At 35.4% G+C, this 22815-nt stretch overlaps 1 protein-coding gene across 8 annotated transcripts in view; it reads right to left on the bottom strand.

The window, feature by feature from the left end:
• The window catches only part of LOC118187932 (low-density lipoprotein receptor class A domain-containing protein 4-like), a 365193-nt gene that overhangs the window by 281053 nt on the left and 61325 nt on the right, over positions 1-22815 (bottom strand). For 2 of the 8 annotated variants that reach the window (XM_085809234.1, XM_085809236.1), the window contains one exon: positions 1077-1232. The exons of the other annotated variants lie outside the window; for them this stretch is intronic. The gene's annotated coding sequence lies outside the window, so the exon portion shown is untranslated. The remainder of the gene's footprint in view (positions 1-1076; positions 1233-22815) is intronic. 8 annotated transcript variants of the gene reach the window in all.

The following is a 22815-nucleotide window of genomic DNA, read 5'->3' as shown; positions in this document are numbered from 1 at the left end:
AATGTACCAGTTCGCATAATATGAAATTTTATTTTGGGAAACGCACGTTTTGGAAATGTAATTTAAGACAGTGCGATCAGCAAGTGGGACTTATAAAAGACAACTGGGTTGAAGGAAGCAGAATTCCATTTTGTTCAGCTTTGAGATTCATATACTGCTGGTGCGAGGAGCTGACGTCGATTAAATTTTGTAAAAAACAACTTGATTTATCGGATAAAACTGTTATAGATTGGAACAATTACATGCGTGAATTATGTGTCTTGGATATGGAGAATAAACCAAACAAGAAGGTAGGTGGACCAGATTGCATTGTGGAAATTGATGAAAATTTGTTTACTAAGCGTAAAAATAATTGTGGTCGAGTATTACCCGAACAGTGGGTGTTTTCCGGTATAGGTAGAGAAACAAAAGATTCGTTTGTTGTCACTGTTCTTAATAGAACTGGCTCTACCCTTCTTAATAAAATTATTTAAAATATTGCAGATGGTAGCACAAATTTATTCTGACAGTTGGAAAGGTTACCAAAAAAAAAAAAAAAAAAAAAAAAAAAAAAAAAAAAAAAAAAAAGAATAGAAAAAGAAGGATTCCTACATGCTAAAATTAATCATAAATACAATTTTATTTATCCTGATACAGGAGTTCATACACAAACAGTTGAGAGAATGTGAGACAGTGCTAAAATGGAGGAACAAGAGACATAGGGGACAGCGAGACATCATTTAGAATCTTATTTAACAGAGTTCATATGGCGACAGCATCAAGTCAAAGAAAATAGAGACTGTTTTGAATCAATGTTAAAATCTATATCGGCCCATTTTCCACCGAAATCCGATTGACTACTTTTATTTTAAATAAAGTGTTTTGATTTCAAATAAAGTGTTTTAATTTATGATTTGTCGTAAAAATTTTAGGTGTAGATTGGCGGCACTTAAAAACTGCCAAATCTGCAGCTGCGGTGGTGTTAATACGTAAGTACCGTTGTTTGACTAAAATATGTCATGCAGCTCTTGATAACATTCTCCAGCTACGTAATCAGAATTAAACAGCTAAGAAATTCTAAGGGTTACAAAGACTACCTGTTAAAAATTGGACCAGCAGCATACAGTAAGTGACATTTTTGCTCACGGCCACAAGTCACAGCTAATGGAAGATTCACCGTTACAGTCCGGCATCTGCAGTTGATACATGAAGTCATTTCCTTTAAATGTAGAGTCAAGAATGATGCTTTGTTTCTGTTAGAAGCAGATAATATGCATTAATGTTCATTTTGCGGCGTTATATCTAATACGTGATCACCACATATTTAAGCAGAGATATTGGATACAACTATGTCTTTGAAACACTGGCGTTGAAAATTAAGAAAAAAAAAAAAAAAAAAGGATTAAGACTTCGTCAAATAATTTAACGAAATATATAAAAATATAAATGCGTATTTTATATCTCATGAATGCAAAATAATAAGGAAGAGTATTTATTTCATGATCATATATCGCTCTTGGAAGCCCAGGCCAACAATCAGCACGGTTTAGAGAGACGCGTAAAGAATATAAGTTATTATTAATCTCTGTGAGAGTTTCACAAGCCTTCATACTTTTTACAAGAATATTAAGGAATGTTAGGGGTGGAAATAAGGTTCTTTTAATCACTGAACAATTCTGCGCATCTCGGATGTGCTGTATAGGATTCATGTCCCGAGATTTGGCTCATTATATCGCACTATTATTATATTAACTATCAAGGTATTCAACAACACAACCACGTGGATGAACACTATTAACCATAAAAGTGAGTTGGAGGGGGACATTGGAAGTTTTTTTGAAAATCCTGATACAAGACTAGACTTTTAACTTTGTTTGCTTAAAGCGATCAAGAAACTACTGGAAATAAAGAAGAGCAGTGGCTGTCCGTTCAGTATAAAGCCCGCGTTACAGCATGAGTCTATCACATGATTAATTTCTTTGACGTCAGACGAAAGATTTTAGGTTCACTAGCTCTGTCCAGACTCAAATATGTCAAGAATCAAAGCTAATCCTTTTCAGACACAGACCCATATACATCCAGAAGCTGAATCTAGATTCCTTTCCGTTAACAGTATAGAATAATAATTGTCCACATTTGACATTGTTTACCCGGATGGGTGAATGAGATGTGAACTATTTATTGGCTTTCTTGCAAAATGATCTTTTTCACTGAATCTTCTTTAAAGAAGGCCTTGTTGGCGAGGTTATAGTGGAGAAAAATTAACATAGGTTTATAATGATTTTTATTTAACACCGCATTTTTGGAAACTTCCATTTTCTGATGGTGCAAACGTGATTTTAGCGATCGTCTTATTTCCATGAGACTCGTTTAAAAGATTATTTCACACTTTGGTTTGGTTTATTGGATTGCGGCAAAGCACTCGAGGGTTATTTGCCTAACGAGACAGATGCCTTCGGTAGAGAACTTTCTAAGGGAAACTGGCTGGTTAAACATGGGGAAAAACACGAAAACGCTCATGCAGCCAGCGCGTTCACGGGATTCGAACCTCGGACCGAACTGCCAGTGTTCAGCGATTTTGCCGCTCGGCTGCTGATGGGCCAATTATTTCACAGACAGCGGGAGAATTTTTGGAGTTATCCTGATTTGGTATAATTTTTGCCAGTTTCCATCTATGGGTACATGAAGTAATCCTTAAAATGTCGTATCACTTCACAAATGAGGAGATAGACAGTCTTATGAATACTTAACCATTCGCAAGACATTGAAATTAGATATCTTTTAGAAAGCTGCAATTGAAAATTCGCAATCGCGTACCACTACACGTACAACAGTTTATTGCTTTTTATTCTCAAGAAGAAATTAATAGACTGCTTATAAACAACAATATTATTTTGTAAGGTTTATCTTTATTTTTTATTTATTTAGTAACAGAACTGTATTTTCGCCAACAAGTTACTGAAATCTTAAAGTTGACGGATGGCAATACAAAACTTTTATTTACCATTCCATACATATACCGTGATTAACGGGTCGCCTGTATTTTTTTAAATCATCACAAAAGATGTCAAATGCATTCATCGCATTTCTTATGGGAAACTGCAAAATGTCTTTTTTACTGTCTAATGCAGATGTTCTTCATCTGAAGTTCACAGAACCGTTCGGATTATCTCCAAATAAAACCCAAGGATCACAAGACGTCCGAGAATGAATGATAGGGACAAAAAAGAGAAAGCAATGTTTTGCCCGGCACTTGAATTGAATGCGAGCAATGAAAAAAAAAAAAAAAAAAAAAAAAAAGCCCATTATTACATTTGTCTTTCGTTAATAATACAGTTCAGTAATTATTTTCATACAAATAAAAGTGCTTCATGATAAGAAAATAATGATTTACTGTAACTGAAATTTAGTCTAAACAGCGACTTATTCTATAATTCTGATGATCTTTAAAAGCAATCTACCTCCAACTCGTTAATACAGCAGCAAAAGTATGAATTCCCTTCGCAGTAAGAAATCTTTAAATCAGAAAGTTCAGCCTTCATAAAAGTGCTGATCGAATAAATATCCAGCATGCAGCTTTGTGCAGAATTACACCGCCATTTAACATACTTACTGAATTTAAACCAAAATAGCACCTTTCGAGCCGTCTTTCCAGAATGTTGATTATTTTTTAAATCTCAATTACCTCGTGTGCACAGTGATAGAATTCTTTCTAATATAATAATTTCATTTATTATGCGGAGAAAAGAATCTGGGAGAGAGAGACACTTGAAAACAAACAGTAGGCCTGCCCGTTCTGTTGTCTACCACCTGAAGACGACTGGGGGAAGCAGGATGACTGTCAGTTAAAAAAAAATCTAAGAATAGTGAAGAATTATATCTACTATTTTTAGTTCGTGAGCCATATATGGACAACAGATGAGTTTTGGGGCGGGGAAGAGACGAAAGTGAAAAGAGCTTCTGCCCAGATTCTAAAAAGAGATATTAGAATAACTATTAAATTTTATGACAGTTCAATCAGACTAGCGAAACAAAGGGATGTCCTAATTACATATAAAAATGTTTAAGTCTTAAATATAGTTTGTTGGAAAGAGATTCTTAGAGTTCACGTTTTTCAAAAGGACCCCCTAATGCAACAGAAGACAATTAACCTCGATCGAAATGAATAAACGTTTGTGTTACTTATATGCCTGTTGTTAAACACCAGACGAGAAAACAATTTTGCATATTCACAGTTTCATATATACAGGTAGCATATTTTCACGCCTCTTAAAAGTTAAACTAATCGTGTGCAAACTTTTTTTTTTTTGCTAAAAAATGTTTCTTGATCTAAATACTGTTTAATGTGAGAGGCAATTCGTTCATTTTATTCGTGATGATTAAAACCAACAGATTTAATATGCGAAAAACGTTTTACAGAATAACTGTTACACTAAAATATAATAGCTAACAGTACAGAATAATTGTTTATTTAACTGAATATAATTTTTTTTAAGCCCGATATCTTGATTATAAGGATTTTCTTATATTTTCTTAGGTGCTTTTGCTTCACCTCTATCTGCGATATGAATACAAGCAAGTTTCCCTTAAAAGGGATTCCATGAAGGCACCGCTTTAGATAAATAGCCTTCACGCTTTACCTTGAAACGAATAACTTTCCATAATACTGTTTATTATATTTTAACAGCTGCAGTACAGGCAAGCATAAATAATATATTTTTATGTATTAGCATTCTAGAAATTTTCTTTTCATATCTCTCACAAATAACAGCTTATTACGGGTGCTAATTTGTAACTGCAGGTTGGTTTATTTAATTACGGGAAAGGACTGTAGGACTACCTGCTTAACCTCTTCCGGCACGGTACCTTTTTAAGTCGGAGTTTTGATAAACAAACAAAAAAAAAAAAAAAAAAAAAAAAAAAAGGTAGGCAGTCAAATTAGGCCTAGAGGAGAACACAAGTAAAATTTTGTGAAGATAGCACTTATCTTTTAATTCTGTTGGTGTGCTTAAAGTGGACATACTGATTGAATAGAGCTTCGAAACGAGTGCTGAAACGAGCATTGTTGTCAATGAATTGACCGATGAGATGCGGAGAAACAAAGAATACAGACTGTCAGTTGTCCTAGATTATCGGTGAGCCCGGTCTCGGCACACCTACGGTTCGCCGTTTGATTTTAGGCAAGATATCAAGATAAAAATTTAAAACTAATATAGAATAAGGAGATTAGCATATAGCCAAAAAATAACAGAAATTTTTTTTCAAACAATTCCTTTTATACCCTAAAAAATCTGGAAGATTTCTTTGAAAAATGAGGGTCTTAAAAAACTAAACATGGCTAAAATATATGGACTGGTTTGTGTTGAGCTGCCATCTACTATAAATAAAGAAGGTTCAGAGTAACCTACAGTAACCTATAAATCCTTTTTCATTCAGTTTTTCTGTGCGTACAGAAGAAAATTTTTAGGTGTGTCCAGATCGGACACACTGTGCCGCAAAGGGTTAAAGGGAGAGATACCTTCGTGGAGGAACAGAAACTGGCTCGTGTGCACGTTACATATGGGGAAAATCACGAGAACACCCATGCAGCCAGCCCGTTCGCCGCGATTCGAACCCTGATACCGGTGTTCAGCAACTTTACCGCTCGGCCGCTGGTGGACCTTGTAACTGCAGGATGGTAGAAATATTAATAATCTGTAATTTGCAGTATTTTTATCACATTAGCCCATTAAAACCAACATTCCTTTCCTGGGACACATACTCATAAGGCTTTAAAATCACAACAATTGTGAAAAAGTTATTATTCTTTTACTCAGCAATCATTTTTTATGTATTCTAACTATAATACAAAAATTGGTGCAAAATGTTAACAAATTTTGAAGGCCTCAAATGAGCATAATTTTACTCAGTTTAACTCACGTGATTCAGAGTGATTGCCTTCAGCATCAATCTAGCAGCAAATATAGATGAATTTGAATGATCCGTATATATAAGTAGTAGTAGATATAGTAGTGAATTATCAGTAAATATAAAGAAAAGTCAGTAATAGAAAGAAAGCTCGAACATAATTACGATAATATAAATAAGATAGGTAAAGAAAACTCAAATGTAATTACGATTATAAGCTTAAATTCGTACAGCACCCATCTAATTACTGTAGAAGAGTAGAACAATCAATATTTTTCAAATAAACACCATGTTTGAATCCGAGCACTTAACAGATTAAAGTAGTTGGCCACGGAGCTCACTGCTTGCAATGGCTCAGCTTAATGTTTCTTCCACTTTACAATGGTGTGAATCAGATTGTACTTTCGAGTTTTTAAACTCTCTTTAAAAAACTTAGTCATTTTCCGGTCTAGTACTATACATTATATACGATGTGTATAGTAGCATACACGTAAAGGCGCTGACTGGCAACTAAAGCTTGCTTCAACCGGCAACAAATACGAAGTACAAAATGAAATCTTGGAACAAATCGTACAGTTAACACTTTAACTTGATATCTCGCCGTGGTGCACTGTTTGCTAAATTAGCAGGAAACGTCATTCCATCGCTTCGTATCAGCTATTAGCAACTAGGCTATTCAGTCTTAATCAGATACAAAAAACTGTAACTTAGATGGTCTTGCTTAATTGTATTGTTCTATTTATCCAGCAGTTTAGTCAAAGAGTCTTTAGTCTTAGTAAAATATCCAGTACGCGTGGTATTCATAAGTTTATCATAAATTAGCCACTAGGTTATACAGTTTTTCCCAAATATAAGCTAGTATAAGTCTTGTGAATACATTAAAGATAGAGTATGCTAAATTGTACTGTTCTCTAAGATTTACGAGATGAATTTTTAGAGTCCATTTATTTTTATCAGAGCAGGAAACGTGAAGAATCTACAATGCCCTCACTGGGATACGAACTCCGGACCTCCCGACTGCTAGCCGGACGTGCTTTCCAGTTACACCACGAAGGCGTACACAAAGAACGAAAAAAAAATAACCTCGCAAATATAAATTTGAATTTATCTGGACGTTATCCCATTGCAAGCTGAGAAGCACCAGTAAATATATAAATGCCTGCAAGGTTATGCTATGTTACATTAGGTTATTTGAATATGATAAAGCGCAGAGTGGCTATCTACCTAAGATGAGGTATGCCTTTGTAGACAACTGAGTCATATTCATGTTACTCATAAAAAAACCACGAAAACTAAGCATACAATCAAGCCCGTTCACCTGTAATCGAACCCCAGTCAAACTCCCTACATTCAGCTGTTGTAACTTCTAAGGCCATTGATGGCGCAAACGCCAGCGAGAAATTTAATATTTTAGTTTCTTTCCATTTCTTCATAATTAAGTTCATTTAAAAAGCATGTTGTTAAATGTAGACAACGGTGAATATCATGAGCGCCACGAGTCAGTAAATGTATTAATAGTGTTCTCTAAAATTTCACATCATTATTTCTTAGCAAAGATCTTCTTCGATTTCTGTTTTCTTTCCCACCCGTGTTTTATATTTGGCTCAATTAATTTTCTTGGAGATCGTAATAATGCTCCTCAGCCTGCTGACTCGACGAAAATATTGTGTTTCCTTTTCTAATAATTAATAGAGTAGGTAATTTTACCAACAGAATAGGTTTTTTTTTCTACTAATTAATAGCACACGAGGCTCAAGCTTTTCCTTTTCTTATTCCAAAAAACAAGTTATCGATACCCTGACTCGACAGAATTATTCTTATCAGTTTAACTTCGATTCTCGGAATATCATATTCTCCGGTTTATTTCAACCTAATTACAACAGTTCAAGTTCTAATTGTTCTATGAAAAACATGATTATTTCTAGATCTTGCTGCAGGATGTTGACAGGTTTGATATCGAATCTTAAATCTTTTTTTTAATAATAGCATTCATTTCCATAAAATTTATTTCTATATACGCATAAAACATCGTTAGCAATGTAAAATAAAAGAAGTATCTTGGTTATGTTCGAGAAAGCGATGAAAAAATAAGTATCTAATACTCGAAATAATTCATAAACTGATAGGTGTGTGCAAAACCCGAGTAGTTGATGATAATGTTCTAGGGCCCCAGCAATAACCGATTAGTTGATGAGTAAGATGTCGTACGGCCCCAGCAGTAACCGAGTGATTGAGTTTCGTGTTTTTCCATTCTTTAACATGAATATGAGACAATTTCCCTCCCCTGAAGCAGGTAGCCCTCTTGAGTTTTTTTTTTTTTTAAATTTTTATTAAGAACTGTTGAACTCTTTGTGAACCACATAGTATCACACAAAGTTTACAGAGGTAAGTTAAAAAAATACAACACAACACAGAAATAAAGTTACAAAATAATAATACAGAAAATACCGTTTTATCTTGAACAAACACATGGAGAGGAGGATAAAACTAAATATTTATAGAGTTTAACTGAGAAAGTCAGTTGTTTTCTTTCTTTAGTAAGCTTAACAGTAGAAGTTTAACAGTAGAACAACAAATGTTTGACATTTTGGCATTTCCCCGATGCTACAGGAATACAAGTCTGTATTAGATAGCCCAAATCTCTTCAGATACGAGTAGAGATTACCATGCCTGGTTAGAAATTTAATAATTTCAAAACTGCAGAAAATGTTTTTATTATTCAGTCTGTAAAATCTTTGCTGGTTGAAATTTATTTCTACCACTCATATGAAAGTTTCCACATAATATGAAAGGACCACACAAAAGATACGAAATTCATGTGAGCGGTCCCCCCACAGGTCGTGGTGTTAGAGCTGTTACGAGGACAGATTTTGATATCGCACAAGCAATAATTCGTTCAGTTACGGCTCTACTGGACCCTACAGGAATCATAACTTCACGGGCCAGTGTCAAGAGGGATTTCAGTGATTTGCACTGTGTTTGTCACCAAAGCCTCTCGATTTCGGGGAGGCTGACGGACTAAAGATCCTGTTACCCCTCTGATATAGTTTCAACTATAACGAATCGAAAATCGTACATTACAACCGGAAAATTAAGACGGCGTGACTAATTCAGTCTGCAAATTGTTTTAGACAAAGCCAAGAACTCAGAATTCTCTTAAACTTTCGACTAGAGAGACTCTTGCCGCTAGCAAGATCTTCCCATAATGAAGACAATAATTTACAAAAGTTATTTCTATGCTTTCACTGTTGTTATATATTGTAATAGAGCTCCTCATAAATTTATATTAAATGTATTTTTGTTCTATATGCAGCACTTTAACAAACGCAACCAGTACCAGCTACCACATGGAGTCGCGCCATCAGTGTAGTGCACCACCAACTACTGATATGAAGAATGGGCTTCTTTGAGCACAGAAATAACCTGAAGCAGATCGAATTTCCATATGATATGAAAGTTGTAAGGCATAGCGTTTAATACAAGCCGTTGCCGTTTTACTAGTGAAATACTTTTTTTTTACATCTATCAAGTATAGTGAAACACATTACACATTTTCCCACCTTCAGCAATTACTAAAATACTTATCAAGAAGGATAAGTTGGAATTATTTGTCATTTTGTCATATTATAATGCACCCTCTGTCGAGGCATCACCAATGGTTGAATGGCTAAGACTGCTGAATACTGGTAGTTTGACCTGAGTTTGAACGCAGGAGAACGGGTTGGTTTTCGTGATTTAACATGTGAACAAGAGATGATTTCCATTAGAACGTCCTTCGTGAAAGCACCCGCTTCTCTTACGCAGATATCCCTTGTGTGTTTTGAGATATTCAAATAACCTAACCCAGGGATAGTAAAAAGCCGGCCCACGAAACGAATGCTACTTGTTTAACTGATTAATCCGAACCATTATGAAATAACTTTAACAATATGTTCATTTCTTTTCTGTCCGGTTTCGTACGCAAACTGCTGACATCAGTACCCCAACAGCGCACCTAATGTTAGTCTAGTTAGAACCCTAGATGCCCTAGAAAGCATGTGCCGAATAATTAGCTCATGTCCTTTCTAGCAGCTTTAATTCAGAAAGTAAACAATGAGAAATTAATATTGTTGCGATAAAAGATTGATTAAAAAGGAGACTTTAGGAGAAGAACGCAGTTAACAGTTTGTTTCATAAAATCGTAATTTTCTTGTCGATTAAAGAGAAAATTCTCGACATTCGTGAATTGCAAAATTAGGAATAATTAAATGCTTTCTCCTTTTCCGTTGACATACTAACTTCCTTGAGAACTAAATACTGCACTGCAAGGAAAAAATCCAAAAGCAATACGGTATCATTAAGTACTCGAAACTCGGAGCTTTTATGACAAAATTTGCTTGCTGAAAATTTAAATGAGAAATGGTATGGTTTGGTTTGGTTTATTTGATTATGATAAATCACTCGAGGGTTATTTGCTTAAGTGAAGGAATGTTTTCGTGGAGTGCTTTCTAAACGAAACTGGCTCGCATACACGTTATCATCCATGGGGAAAACTACGAAACGCTAATGCAGCCAGGCGTTCGCGGAATTCGAGCCTTGTGTGTTCCGCAACTTCACCGCTCGGTCGCTGGTGGGCTCCTTAAATGAGACATAGTTAACAACTTTCAAACATTGGAATCACGATAAAAATTTGAGAAATCAAGATTTTGTTAATTATGGAAAAATAGTTACATGCTAAATTTGATATAAGATTTGATGACTTTACAATAATTGAAAAAGACCTGCCATTAATAAGTACGCCATTTAATTTTAACATGCACGATGCTCCAATTCAGATCCAGAACTGATTCATTGGCAGTCGAATAATTTGTCAAAGCAAAAGTTTCATTCAAGCAAGTTAACTTTTTTGGGGGTTCTTCCCTAAATGCATATAATTCAAAAAAGCTCTGGATTATGTCAAAAAATACTTAAGTTTCGTTTCGATCGACATTTTTATCTTCATATTTATGAAAGAACCTTTTCGTTAAGGAAGTACACATAAAATACTGATATCAAATTACTGATGAAAATTTAACCCTTCGTGTTAAGGACTGCCACAAAGTGAGTTGAAACCCAACTTACATGAATGAAACTTCGAGATTTCTCGTCTCACGTTAAGAATATGTTAATAATTCCTTTTACAGCATAGTGTCTGCAATAAAAATGTATGCAAAGCTATAAATTTATAAAAATGTTTGATTAATCACCGATGCCCATTTTTTTGGCTTCATGTTCTGGGCTTATTTAAATTAAAAAATATGAAATTCTCTTTCATATTGTATGAAATTATTTGTGTGTGTGTGATTATGGCAAAGCCTCGAGGGCTATCTGCCTAAGGGGAGGGATGCCTTCGTGGAGGACTTTCTAAGGGAAACTGGCTCGTATACACGTTACACATGGGGAAAACCACGAAAACGCCCGTGCAGCCAGCCCGTTCGCGGGATTCGAACCTCGGACCGAACTACCAGTGTTCAGCGACTTTACCGCTCGGCCGCTGGTGGGCTGTATGAAATTAAGGCTATTTTACATTGCATTTGTCTGAAAAAAATTTCTACTGGAGAAAGGATTCTCCATCTAGTACGACCTAGTAAACAATAGGGCAGCCCAACAGATCGACACATAAGCATCGTTCCGTATCGAGACAGCCCTGGCCACATGATGCACTATAAAGATCTTTTTTGGGCCCGTCATTAAAAATATTTGCCTACCCGACCTAATCCCTCTGTGGAAGACGTTCTCGGAAAAATAAAATCACGCGCATATAAAACGAACACTAATGAAATTTAGTTATTAGAAGGCGTTAGCATACTTTCTAAAAATTAAATGCACGAAATGAAATCATTCGAAACTGCGTAATTTGTGTTGTAAGGCAAATGGTATTAGAGCATCTTTCGATCATTCTGACAACAACCATCTTCCATGCCAGATTTCTCACTCTCTGCCCAGCTGTTCTTTCTTATCAACATAATTCCATGTGGACAATGTTTCAGACAATTCAAACTATCAAAAACGGTGAGACGGCCATGCTGTGAGAGATATCGAAAGAGAATTCTACGATAATCCTTTACTTTAAAATATGCAAAGTCATGGTGATTCTCCCCTCATTTTCGATCGCAATGTACGTCGTCATCGTCGCACCTAGGGGATTGGGGAAGTTTAGCAAATTAGAGGATTTAACCTTTTTTCCGCAACATTCGTCACTATAGTTATGAGGTATGGTTTGGAGAAATGGCCTTGAATTACCTAGTCTGAAGTAACAGACTGAAATGTCTCCAGGAACATTAACAGCACTGGAACAAGTTTGTGTATTCTGAGAGATGTTACTTCGAAAGTGACAAGATAATTTTTAGATTTCACCCAGAATTGTCCCACAAACATTTTCCACTAATGTTTCGAGCACAGAAGTAGGAATGAATCTGTAAGGACTTAACAGAAAAATAAATCTTGTTATTCATTTTCTCCTATTAGAAGTATTTTGAATGTTTTTAACCTAATGTGGACCTAATTTTTCAAAACTGTAGACGAGCATGCTGATATAAATGGTATAAAAGCAAATAAATATAACAGGAAATAATAGAAAAAATTGAATAAATAAATGTGTTGATAAAAAGTAGAAATTTTATCGAGGGGCTGGGGGAAAGAGTTTCGCAACTTAATCGTCGAATAAACCTTGAAATTTCGCGAAATGATTACGATTACCGCAGATTTGCATTAATATGTATATTAATTCTGCTATCTGTGTGACAATAACATTATGTAGTAAGTATTATATTACATATTTTCTAAGGATCGAATTCTGGTGGTGTAAGTAACGTTGTTATTTGATAACGAGATTTCGATTTAAGCGAACGGCGACTGGATATATAGCACTGCACAAACACCGATTTATTTTTTAGAAGCATATTTTTAAATTGAAATAAGAGAACTATTCTGCATCGGAAACGGCTATCATTGGCACTGTAAGTTAACGATGGGCTACAGTTAATAACTTTACAAAACGACCTTTTCTAGTGTTACAGAAATCAACAAAAATGACAAATAATAATTTAACGTTCAAAATTCTGGTTTTGATTTTGAAACATAATTACTTTTCAGAGGCCCACCAGTGACCGAGTGACTGTTGAAAACTGGTAGTTCGGCCTGGTTGCAACGGCGTTTTCACGGTTTTCCTATCTGCGGCGCGAATACAAACCAGTTTTCTTAGATAATCCTCTAGGAAGGCGTTCCTCCTCCGTTGCAAATAGTTATAATGTGCTTTGCTTTGAATTCTTGTGGGAGGTAATTTTAAAGTTTTAGTTATTTAAGTATGAAAAATATTCTAATAATTAAAACAGAAATTAGAAACAAAAAAATAAATTCGAGGATATGCTCGACATTTGGAGAAAAACTTAGTACTCAAGAAATCTAAGAAAATTCTTTACAATTCTCAGAATTTGCGTCATGATACAATTACTCTATTAGCACTTATAAGTAATTTGTTTCGACTGGAAGTACAACCTGGCAACTCTCGATCTGCAGATAAACGAATATGAGAATTAAGCATTGAGTAATTACACATAATTTTTCACGTACATTTAGAGGACAAGTTGACCTTAGAAATCATTTTTCTTAACTGAGGTGGGACGAGTCTCGACAAGCGTTCAACGAATGATGAACGTCGAAAGTCCTTTTCTAGCCAGGGAACAATGTAAAGACTTTGTTTTCATGAAAATCGAAACCAACCACAATTTGTCAATTTACAAACAGTGCTTTGTCAAATAAACTTCAGGCCCCTAAGTTTATCATTGTTAATTTTCAATTTAATGTACTTAAAGATTTAAAAAATTTTCCGTTTTTAATAAATGCACTTTTATTTCAAATGAGAAACATTTAATTTGAGACGCTCTGCTTCCATTTTCATTTCATGGGGATATATTGGTTTAAACCAGCGGTTCTCAACCTTTTAACTAACGCGTACCAGCTTAACAAAAATTGAAAACTTTAGTACCACCACTACATTTTACAATGATCATTTTTCAGTTTCTCAATAGAAATATTTAAAAAAATATATTTTGGCATCTGCACAACCTATTGGCTGTATTAAATGTGCGCGCATAAAAAATATTAAATTAAAAATTGGTTATTATTTTAATTAAGAAAATTTAAGTTATAATACTTTAATTCTAAATTTAGTGTGAAATTTGGACCTGTTTAAGAGAAATCAATTTCTTTACGTCTGGTTTTATTTCACTTAACTTTAACCGTAAATGAGCAACCACTTTTAATTTTGTTCTGTATTTCTTTTTCAAATAAGACGTGGAAGAAAATACTTGTTCACACAAATACGATGTGCAAAATGGCAACAAAAATTTAACAGCTTTATTTGAAACACCTTTAAATTCTTTATTTCAGCCAAAAGTTAACAAGTGCGTTTCTTTTGAAATCTTCAGTTAGTGTTCGATCACAGGAAATGTCTATGAATTTTTCTTCACGAGATTTTTGAAACACTTTGTTTCTTTGCAAACCACTAGTGGTACGCGTACCACCGGTTGAGAATCGCTGGTTTAAACTAACTATATATAAGTTATTTTACATTACAAAAAAAATCTAACTATTTTTTTATATATGAAGGATATATTTTAACATTTAAAAATTGTTTATTGATTGGACTGGCATTTACTAATTAAGAGAGTTATCGGAAAGAGCATACTTTAAAGTAGCAATAACAAATTTGCGTCAGGAATGTAACACATGAAGCATACGTTAAATGTTTTTTACTAATCAAGAAGTCGCCTAAATTGATTAAGGGATCACAAGCAAGCTATACTAAATTTTCGCTTTGCAACTTCACCAGGTCTGGGAACGTGAGTTACATCCGCTCTCATCGATCAACTTGCCCAAGGCAGATGGCCCCAAGAGCATCTGGATCTCAAATACATTTCTCTCCACAATTGCTTTAGACACACACCAGATGTCAGACACAGGAAGGTCTTCAGTGACATACAACGGACGAAGGAGAGTCTTTAGTGTGCCTGCCGTGACACAAACAACAGAACAATGATCGAATTCAAGTTCGAAAGTTTAAACTTGGAAGAAAAATACAGAAACTCGCAGACCACCCACCTCATGCAAAGGCGGATGCGATTCCTGCTTAGTTAAATTTTTTTTTAAAGGTAAACTAAAAAATTTGTTATGATAAGGGGATGGAGTGTGTAAATCTGCATACACAACATTTAACGCAAGAAATGCAGATGGTTGAGTGATCAGGAAACGTATCAACTTTAAAGGGCATTATGCCTTGACATGCCTTGGATGTTTTTAGAAAGTTTCAATTACAAAATGGATCGTTTCAGATGAGATAAACCAGCAACTGAAAGTAGCTAACTGTATTTTTAAGCTTTTTAATATAAATCAAAAAGTAGAGGAGATTTGGTTATTTTTTTCCTCTTCTCTTGTCTTGTAAATACTTGATATTATAACCGAGTGTAATTACGCAGAATATTATGAATTAAATTCTGTTCTGGAAGCCAGATATAAATTTTAAAACGGTCTTCCGCAACATTTCTAATCTCTTTACCTTGCTCAGCTCTTAAATTTTGGCTTTTACTCTTCCAAATATTTTAGAAACTAATTAAAGAAAGAATTAAACAGATGATAAAATAATTTCTCCCTATTCAAGTTGCTTAACACAAGTTCAAATCTTTAAAACAAGTTTTATAGGGCACTTTCATGAAGATTCTAAAATTTCTGGCTAATTAAAACATTCTTCTTCTTTCCCTTCTTCTTTTCTGAAATTAACTCTAAAGGCATTTTTTGGTCAGTGTCAACAAAGAAAATATGCTATCTTTTACGGATAAACACACTTCGTATCGAAATTTTAGGATAATTAATAAGGAAATAGCTGCATGACCTGCACTTTTATTCGAGTAGGCTGTGCTCTATCATTCACTGAACCTTTTCTTTTATAACTTAGAAGCACGTTATAGAAAGCGTATTTATTTTCATCATTTGTAAGAAGGTCGGCTGTAATAAAGTGAACTAATAAAATATGAAACTCGTACTGCAATGGAAGCTAAGTACACTGCGAGAAACTATTACGTTTCTTACTGTGCTAATCTCAAAACTTCCACTCCAACGTTTTGTTTCTTACTGTCTGGTCATAAGAAACAAGATTTTCTTAATAACTGACATAACCAAGGAAATGAAAGAAAACTGCTACTGAAAATATTTGGTTATACCGATTCATACGTCAAACAGGATGTTTCAAATTGCACAGCTAATCATTTCTTGAAAGATCCTTGACCTACGGTTCCCGTCTAAGAAAGCACTAAAATACGGCATGCTTTCAGACTAGGATGATTGCGGCCACGATACACTATAAAAACAATTTAAAATTTTATACAGGTTCACTGCAGGGAAGTTCATCTTAGTAAGTTATTAAGCATCCTACTAAAATGTATACCGAAAGCAAAATCTGTCCTCAGTATGTAAAACTGGCCCTGAAAAAAATTATCAAAATTATACTTTTTAAATCACTCTTACCGTATGCAAAAATGTTGATTTTTAGGAGTTGTATAAAATTTTGTGTCCTGAGAAGCAAAATTCTGATTTTTAGCATTTCTGCGAATAAGATCTTGAAACAAATGCCTTCTGTATAAGGATTTATCTGACGTAAAATCTTTACATTTAAGAAATTTGCTTCCAAAAACTTTGCAGAAATATTTCCATAGGGTCGTCAAAATTTTATTAAAGATATCTCGGATATTATACTAGTATATGATTAATATATCCGAGATAGAGAGATATATCTCGTATTTTTGTATAGGGATGGGTTTTCTTTTCCGGACTACGGCTATGGAAAACCTTTCTTTCATCGATATGTTTTCAAAATTAAAAATTCCGATTAAAATTTCCAACTTAAGATTTACATATTTTTACTATATGGACTGAAAGTTTATTTGATTTATTCTTAAATCGGAATAATACGTCTGTGACAACACGTTGAAGAAATATTTAATCAAACAATCTTTCTGAAAAACACCATGTATACAAGTAATTGACCGGGAACCTTGACAATGCTGAGAAAGCCTGAGTTCATTTAACTTTTACTTTTTTTAAGGATGTTTACTTTTTTTAAGGATCTAGCGCATTCTGTAACTTTTCAAGTGTTTCATTACCACTGATGCCTGGCACGATCAGCAGCCGAGCGGTTAAAGGCGCTGAACACTGGTAGTTTGGTCCGGGGTTCGAATTCCGCCGAACGGGCCGACTGCATGGCAGTTTTTGTGGTTTTCCCCCATGTATAACGTGTATATGAGACAGCTTCCATTACAAAGTCCTCCGCGACGGTATCCCAATCTTTAGGCAAATAGCCCTCGAGTGCTTTGCCATAATTAAATATACCATACAGCTGATGCCTAGTTTAACACAAAATTGAATCATACTGCTCCCGTTTTTTATAAAATCTTTTCATAAAACTTCATAAAATCTTAGAATACGACTGGCAACTTTTATATCGGCGGGGGGGGGAAGGGAAGAAAAGGAAGAAGGGCCATCTTAAAACTTCAAGGAAAATTTTTCTTCGTTTGATAAATCAAACCTGGGATATGTCGACCTAAAAACAGACGCTAGAACCATTAAGCTATCGAAATATTTGATTTTTCTTTCGTACCTTTTCTTTCGTAGTGAATCAAGTTACCATACAAATATTAGTACTATTATTTGTAAAGATCTCCTTTCTCTAAGGCTTGACACCAATAAATCTCTCAGTAGACCTTAATGGTGTTTTAATAGCGTATTTTCTTTATGAGCACATAACAACAATGCGAAGCTGCGATAGTTTAGAATTTATGAACCCAACTTACAATGCAGTTTGAAAGCAAACATATCTCGATTTTCCCTCTAAATGATGACAAACTGTCTCAGAATAAGAATAAACCAAATTAATTGCCTGGAGAATTATGAAGACCAAAATCTGCGGCTACAGTCGCACCACTTGATGGATTACAGGTAGCAGCTGGTCAGATCTGCCTTGCGCCAGACAAATAATTACGGACTCAGTAGTAAGATGAATTTCACAGGTAATCGTATCTTATGCCTGTTGTTCTGCTGTTGAAATTTCTGGCGGGATTTAAATATTCGCATTAAAAACAATACCTGAAGTAAACGAATATGAAAAACGAGGAAACTAGCAAGGCAATACAGTTGTGCATAATTTGCTAGCATTAAAATAACAGAAACCTTGTATAATTTCTATAAGTAATCTTTCGATGAGGTTTGGTTTATTTAGTTATGGCAAAGCACACTAGAGGTATCTGCCTAAGAGGGATGCCTTCGTGGAGGACCTTTTTAAGGATATTGTCTCGTAGACATGTTGTTTCCTCAAGTGTACGTATACACGTTACACATGAGGAAAACAGCGAAAACGCCCATGCAGCCAGCCCGTTCACCAGGATTCGAACTCCGGACCGAACGACCAGTGTTCAGCGAAATTACCGCTCGGCTGTTAGTGGGCCATTAAGTAATCTTTCAGTACTAACTAAACAGTAATTTAAATAGAGGATTACATTAGAAAAATGTTGAATCAAGTGCTATGACGATGCGAAATAAATGTTAGGAAACTCAGTTAATTAGTTAATGAATAAAATACTATTGAATCACTAGGTTTATCTCAGAGCAGGAAGCATGAAAAGTCATCAAAGCCTTCTCTGGGATTCGAACTCCAAGCGTCCCGATTGCTAGCTGCTCGAGCTTTAAAATTACTCGTCGGAGGCAAACGGTAAGACACTTCTTTGCACTCTCCCCTCTTAAAGCGCTACTGCTGAGGTAGAAACTCACCCGCCAAATCCGGGTCGAGGACGAATTCTTATCCACTAAATTTTAGTTTAGGCGATTCTCGTTGAGTCATTTACAATTTTTTAGAAGCGGGAAACATGACAGGGCTCTTGCCTCTCTTTTTGCTAGCCGAACGGGCTTTACAATTACACGACGAAAGTACGTAGTAAAGACAGGAGAAAATTTGTTAGAAGCTATTAAGCTAAATTCTTTTGAATGAAAATTACTTCCTAGGAGAAAAATTGTCTTACTTTAGTCACAACCGGAACAAGGATGAGGCAAGTGAGACACTTGTCTGAGGTGAATAACTAGAAGAGGCGCCAGACTGGCTGCGAAAATTTCGAAATTCGTTTAAAAAAAAATATCGTCATTCATTTTCAGTATCGGAACACATCAAGATATAGCCAATCCCAAAAGTGCTAAACTTTGGCGGTACTGCAGATACTGTTTCCTAACATGAATAATTCCGGGTGCTAAAGTATTTACAAGCTTAGTTATTTTTAAAACAAATCATGAATATAGTTCAGTTGTATATGAGACTGGAAGCCGTGTTAATTACTGCTGCTAGAGACGAAAGAAGCTTCAGCAAACTAAAAAGAATAAAACATTATGTAAACATTATGTAATTAGGTCACGAGAAATATTCTAACTTGGACATTTTCTCTAATACAACATACGTTCAGTGATCAAGTAGATTTTAAAATATATATGCATACTTATACCAAACTCAAGTTGATGTAACTAAATTACCGAGGCGTTATCCCTTATTTTTCCATGCCTTTCTTCAGGGTACATCTTTTCCCGTTACTTTCTTAATTTTTTTGAGATTACACCGTTCACGATATCCCTTTTGCTACATTGAACTCGTTTTCGAGAAATGAAATTGGTTTGGTTTGCCTTATTTGATTATGGCAAAGCACTGGAGGGCTATCTGCCTAAGGGAAGAGATGCTTTTCGTTAGGGACTTTGTAAGGGAAACCACTCATATACACGTTACATATGGGAAAAACCACGAAAACGCCCATGCAGCGAGCCCGTTCGCGGGATTCGAATTTCAGACCGAACTACCAGTGTTCAGCGACTTTACCGCTCGGCCGTGGTGGGCCGCAATCAAATTGTAAAGACCAGTAGAAATAGTTGCACAAAATGAATTTCTTGCAAACAAGATAATCAAGGGAGGGGGGAATATAAATAACAACCTTAAAGAAGCAATGAAAAATTTGCAGTTTATATTAATGATTTTTCTTTCGAATCAGTTTAACATTGTAATAGCCTTTTCTAACAATATATAATAGATGCGAATGTTTCTTTACAAATTATCATTTTTCATTTCGATTCCTTTCCTTTCATTGCTTGCTTGCTCCACAGATATTAGAAGATGACGGGAATTCATAATATAAACCTCTAAGACAAAAATCTAGAATTATTTCAAGAAGTTGAGGTCATTTGCCATGCGAAATAATTTTGTGTGTCTCTAAATCTGCCTTTTGAAATGATTTATAACCATCGTTAAATAAACAAACTGGCCTTTGAGCAATACTAATGCCTGTCAATAATCCCAACAACTGAACAATACGTAAATGATGAGAATGCATAAAGTTAACACTTAGACAGACGTATAAATGCTAGTCTCAGTTTTAAAAAATACAGTTTAGAAACCCACTGAATATTTAATCTCATTGAGAGAACAATGAAATGTACGGAACATTTCGACGTCCATTAGCGTTCAAATTTTTTTTCCCACAGGCCGTATCTAAAACACTGCCTTTTAGCACATTTGCAGCTTCTTTCGGCGCAAGACGAGTGGAAAAAAAAAAAATATGAAAAAAGGAAAAGGTGAAACTCATAAATGAAGCTATAAAAACAATATAAATGTTAATGCGTGAGACGTAAAAATAATTTACATAATACAACCTAAGCTGTGAATTTTTATTGCGTGATTTGCTTTAGAAATAGCTTACTTTAAAAACATAAGTATACGGAGCCTGTTACAAATTCGGCAGATGACTGAGTAAAAACAACTTTTACGGTTCGCGAAGCTTTATTTATTTGTATAACTTTTTTTTCGCTCTATTTAGTCATCTTTTATTGAAGTAAAGTACTTATTATAATAGAATCCAACAATCCAAAGTCCGGTTATCCAGAATTCCAGTTATCTGGATGAGTTGTTTTTGTGCCAAATGAATCTGAACTCGTCGTTTATTCATTTACGTATTTAATTGTTGTGTCGACGTATATAATATACGGTACCATGAAACAGAAAACCTTTTTTCATATTTTTCATTAAAATTCACAAATATAATATAATTCTTGTGTGTGTGTGTGTGTGTGTGATTATGGCAAAGCCTCGAAGGCTATCTACCTAAGAGAAGGGATGCCTTCGTGGAAGACTTTCTAAGGGAAACTGGCTCCTATACTCGTTACACATGGGGAAAACCACGAAAAGCCCATGCAGCCAGTCCGTTCGCGGGGTTCGAACCGAACTACCAGTGTTCAGCGATTTTACCCCTCGGCCGCTGGTGGGCAAAAAACTGCTTTGCGTATTGTTTTACAGAAATGCGAATATTTTGTATTCGTAACATAGTCGAAATAAAATACAAAAATGGAAACGTAGACTTGCTTCACCTACACTGCTGTTCTTATGGGTGTTTGTCCTACGGAAGAAAACAAGAAACCTTTGTCGGATATACTGTGATTCCAGTTGTAGCCTGCCTATCTGGAGATTACTTGCACGTATACAGGGTCTTTCCGAATTCGATTGACCATTTCGGAGGGATGACAGCAGGTATCAAGAGGATGAGAAATTACATATCACATGGAATCATAAACCATATTTAGGGGGTGAAAATCGTAAAAATAGACCTCAAGAGGACAGTGAGCTTAACGAAGGTAGTGGCTAAACAAATGCGAGGATTAGGAGCACTGCGGTCGAGAAGAAGAAACGTTTTCGTACGCAAATTTCTAATGTTTATGGGGATCATAAAAGCAGCGAGCAAGTATGTTGTGACTTATCTCACTTGTCTGACAGTAACATCAGAACAAGCCTACGAAATTCGTCGTGGCAAGAAGTGAAAGATTGCGCCTGTCGTTGGCAAGAGCATTGAGCACCATACAGGGGATATTACGACTTCGTTCAGTTCCGCCCGCAATTTAGATGGACAGATTCCCAGGGGGACGCGAGCAAGAAGTGTGCCCATTAATGAATACTTTCTCATTCGGAAACAACATGTCAGATTACACGAATAAGGAATATTCGGATATTTACGGCCAAGGAAGTAGCAATGGACGCTTAGCACAGAGGATGTACTTAAGAGCAATATTTGAGCAGCTACATATTGATGCTGCATATCCCGGGAGGTGGACTGGACACGGCGGACCTGTTGCTTGGCCTCCAAATACTCTTTGCGCCGCAATCGCTTGGATTTTTTCATCTGAAGGCACCTAAAATCGGTTGTTTTCAGATGCATATATATGGACACACTGGAGTATCTGACAGCATGTGGATCGTTGTCGCTTCAGCAGACGTTGCTAGCACACTGGGTATGTTTGAACGTGCTCGGCAATCCCGTCGATATCGGCTGTGCAATGATCTTAGCGGCCGTAACTCCAAATAATTCCTTAAAACTGTCTCGCTGTCTCTCTTATGACTTTGAACTGTGATGCACTGTAATCCTGCTTTATGTCAAATAAATGTTTTGCTACTTATTATTGGCCCCTTATTTTTATTGAACGTGACACCCTTCGTAACTAGTATTTTTGAGATTTTCTCCCACTAATATGGTTTGCGATCGCATGTTTTACGGCAATTTTTCCTCCTCTTGATGCCTACTATCACCCCTATGAAATTGTCGGTCGAATTTGAAAATACCCTGTATATATGTAAGAAAAATAAAGAATATGTAAAAGATTAAATTACCAACGTAAATTTCCCTTCTCAATTCTAAAAATAGTAACCCCTCTCTGCACTGCGTCATTTCGAGACTATTCTATGTCATATGATTCTTACGTAATTATGAGGATGTATATGGAACTAAAACTCAACCAGCCAATAGTAATTTTAGAGCAATATTAACTGTCCAATCAGAATGCTTTGAGAAC

Source organism: Stegodyphus dumicola, chromosome X2 (genome assembly GCF_044657685.1).
Source record: "Stegodyphus dumicola isolate Sdum_Otavi_A_Nest chromosome X2, ASM4465768v1".
NCBI lineage: Eukaryota > Metazoa > Arthropoda > Arachnida > Araneae > Eresidae > Stegodyphus > Stegodyphus dumicola.
Note: the sequence above shows the minus strand (reverse complement) of the source record. Positions and strands in the feature narration are given on the sequence as shown.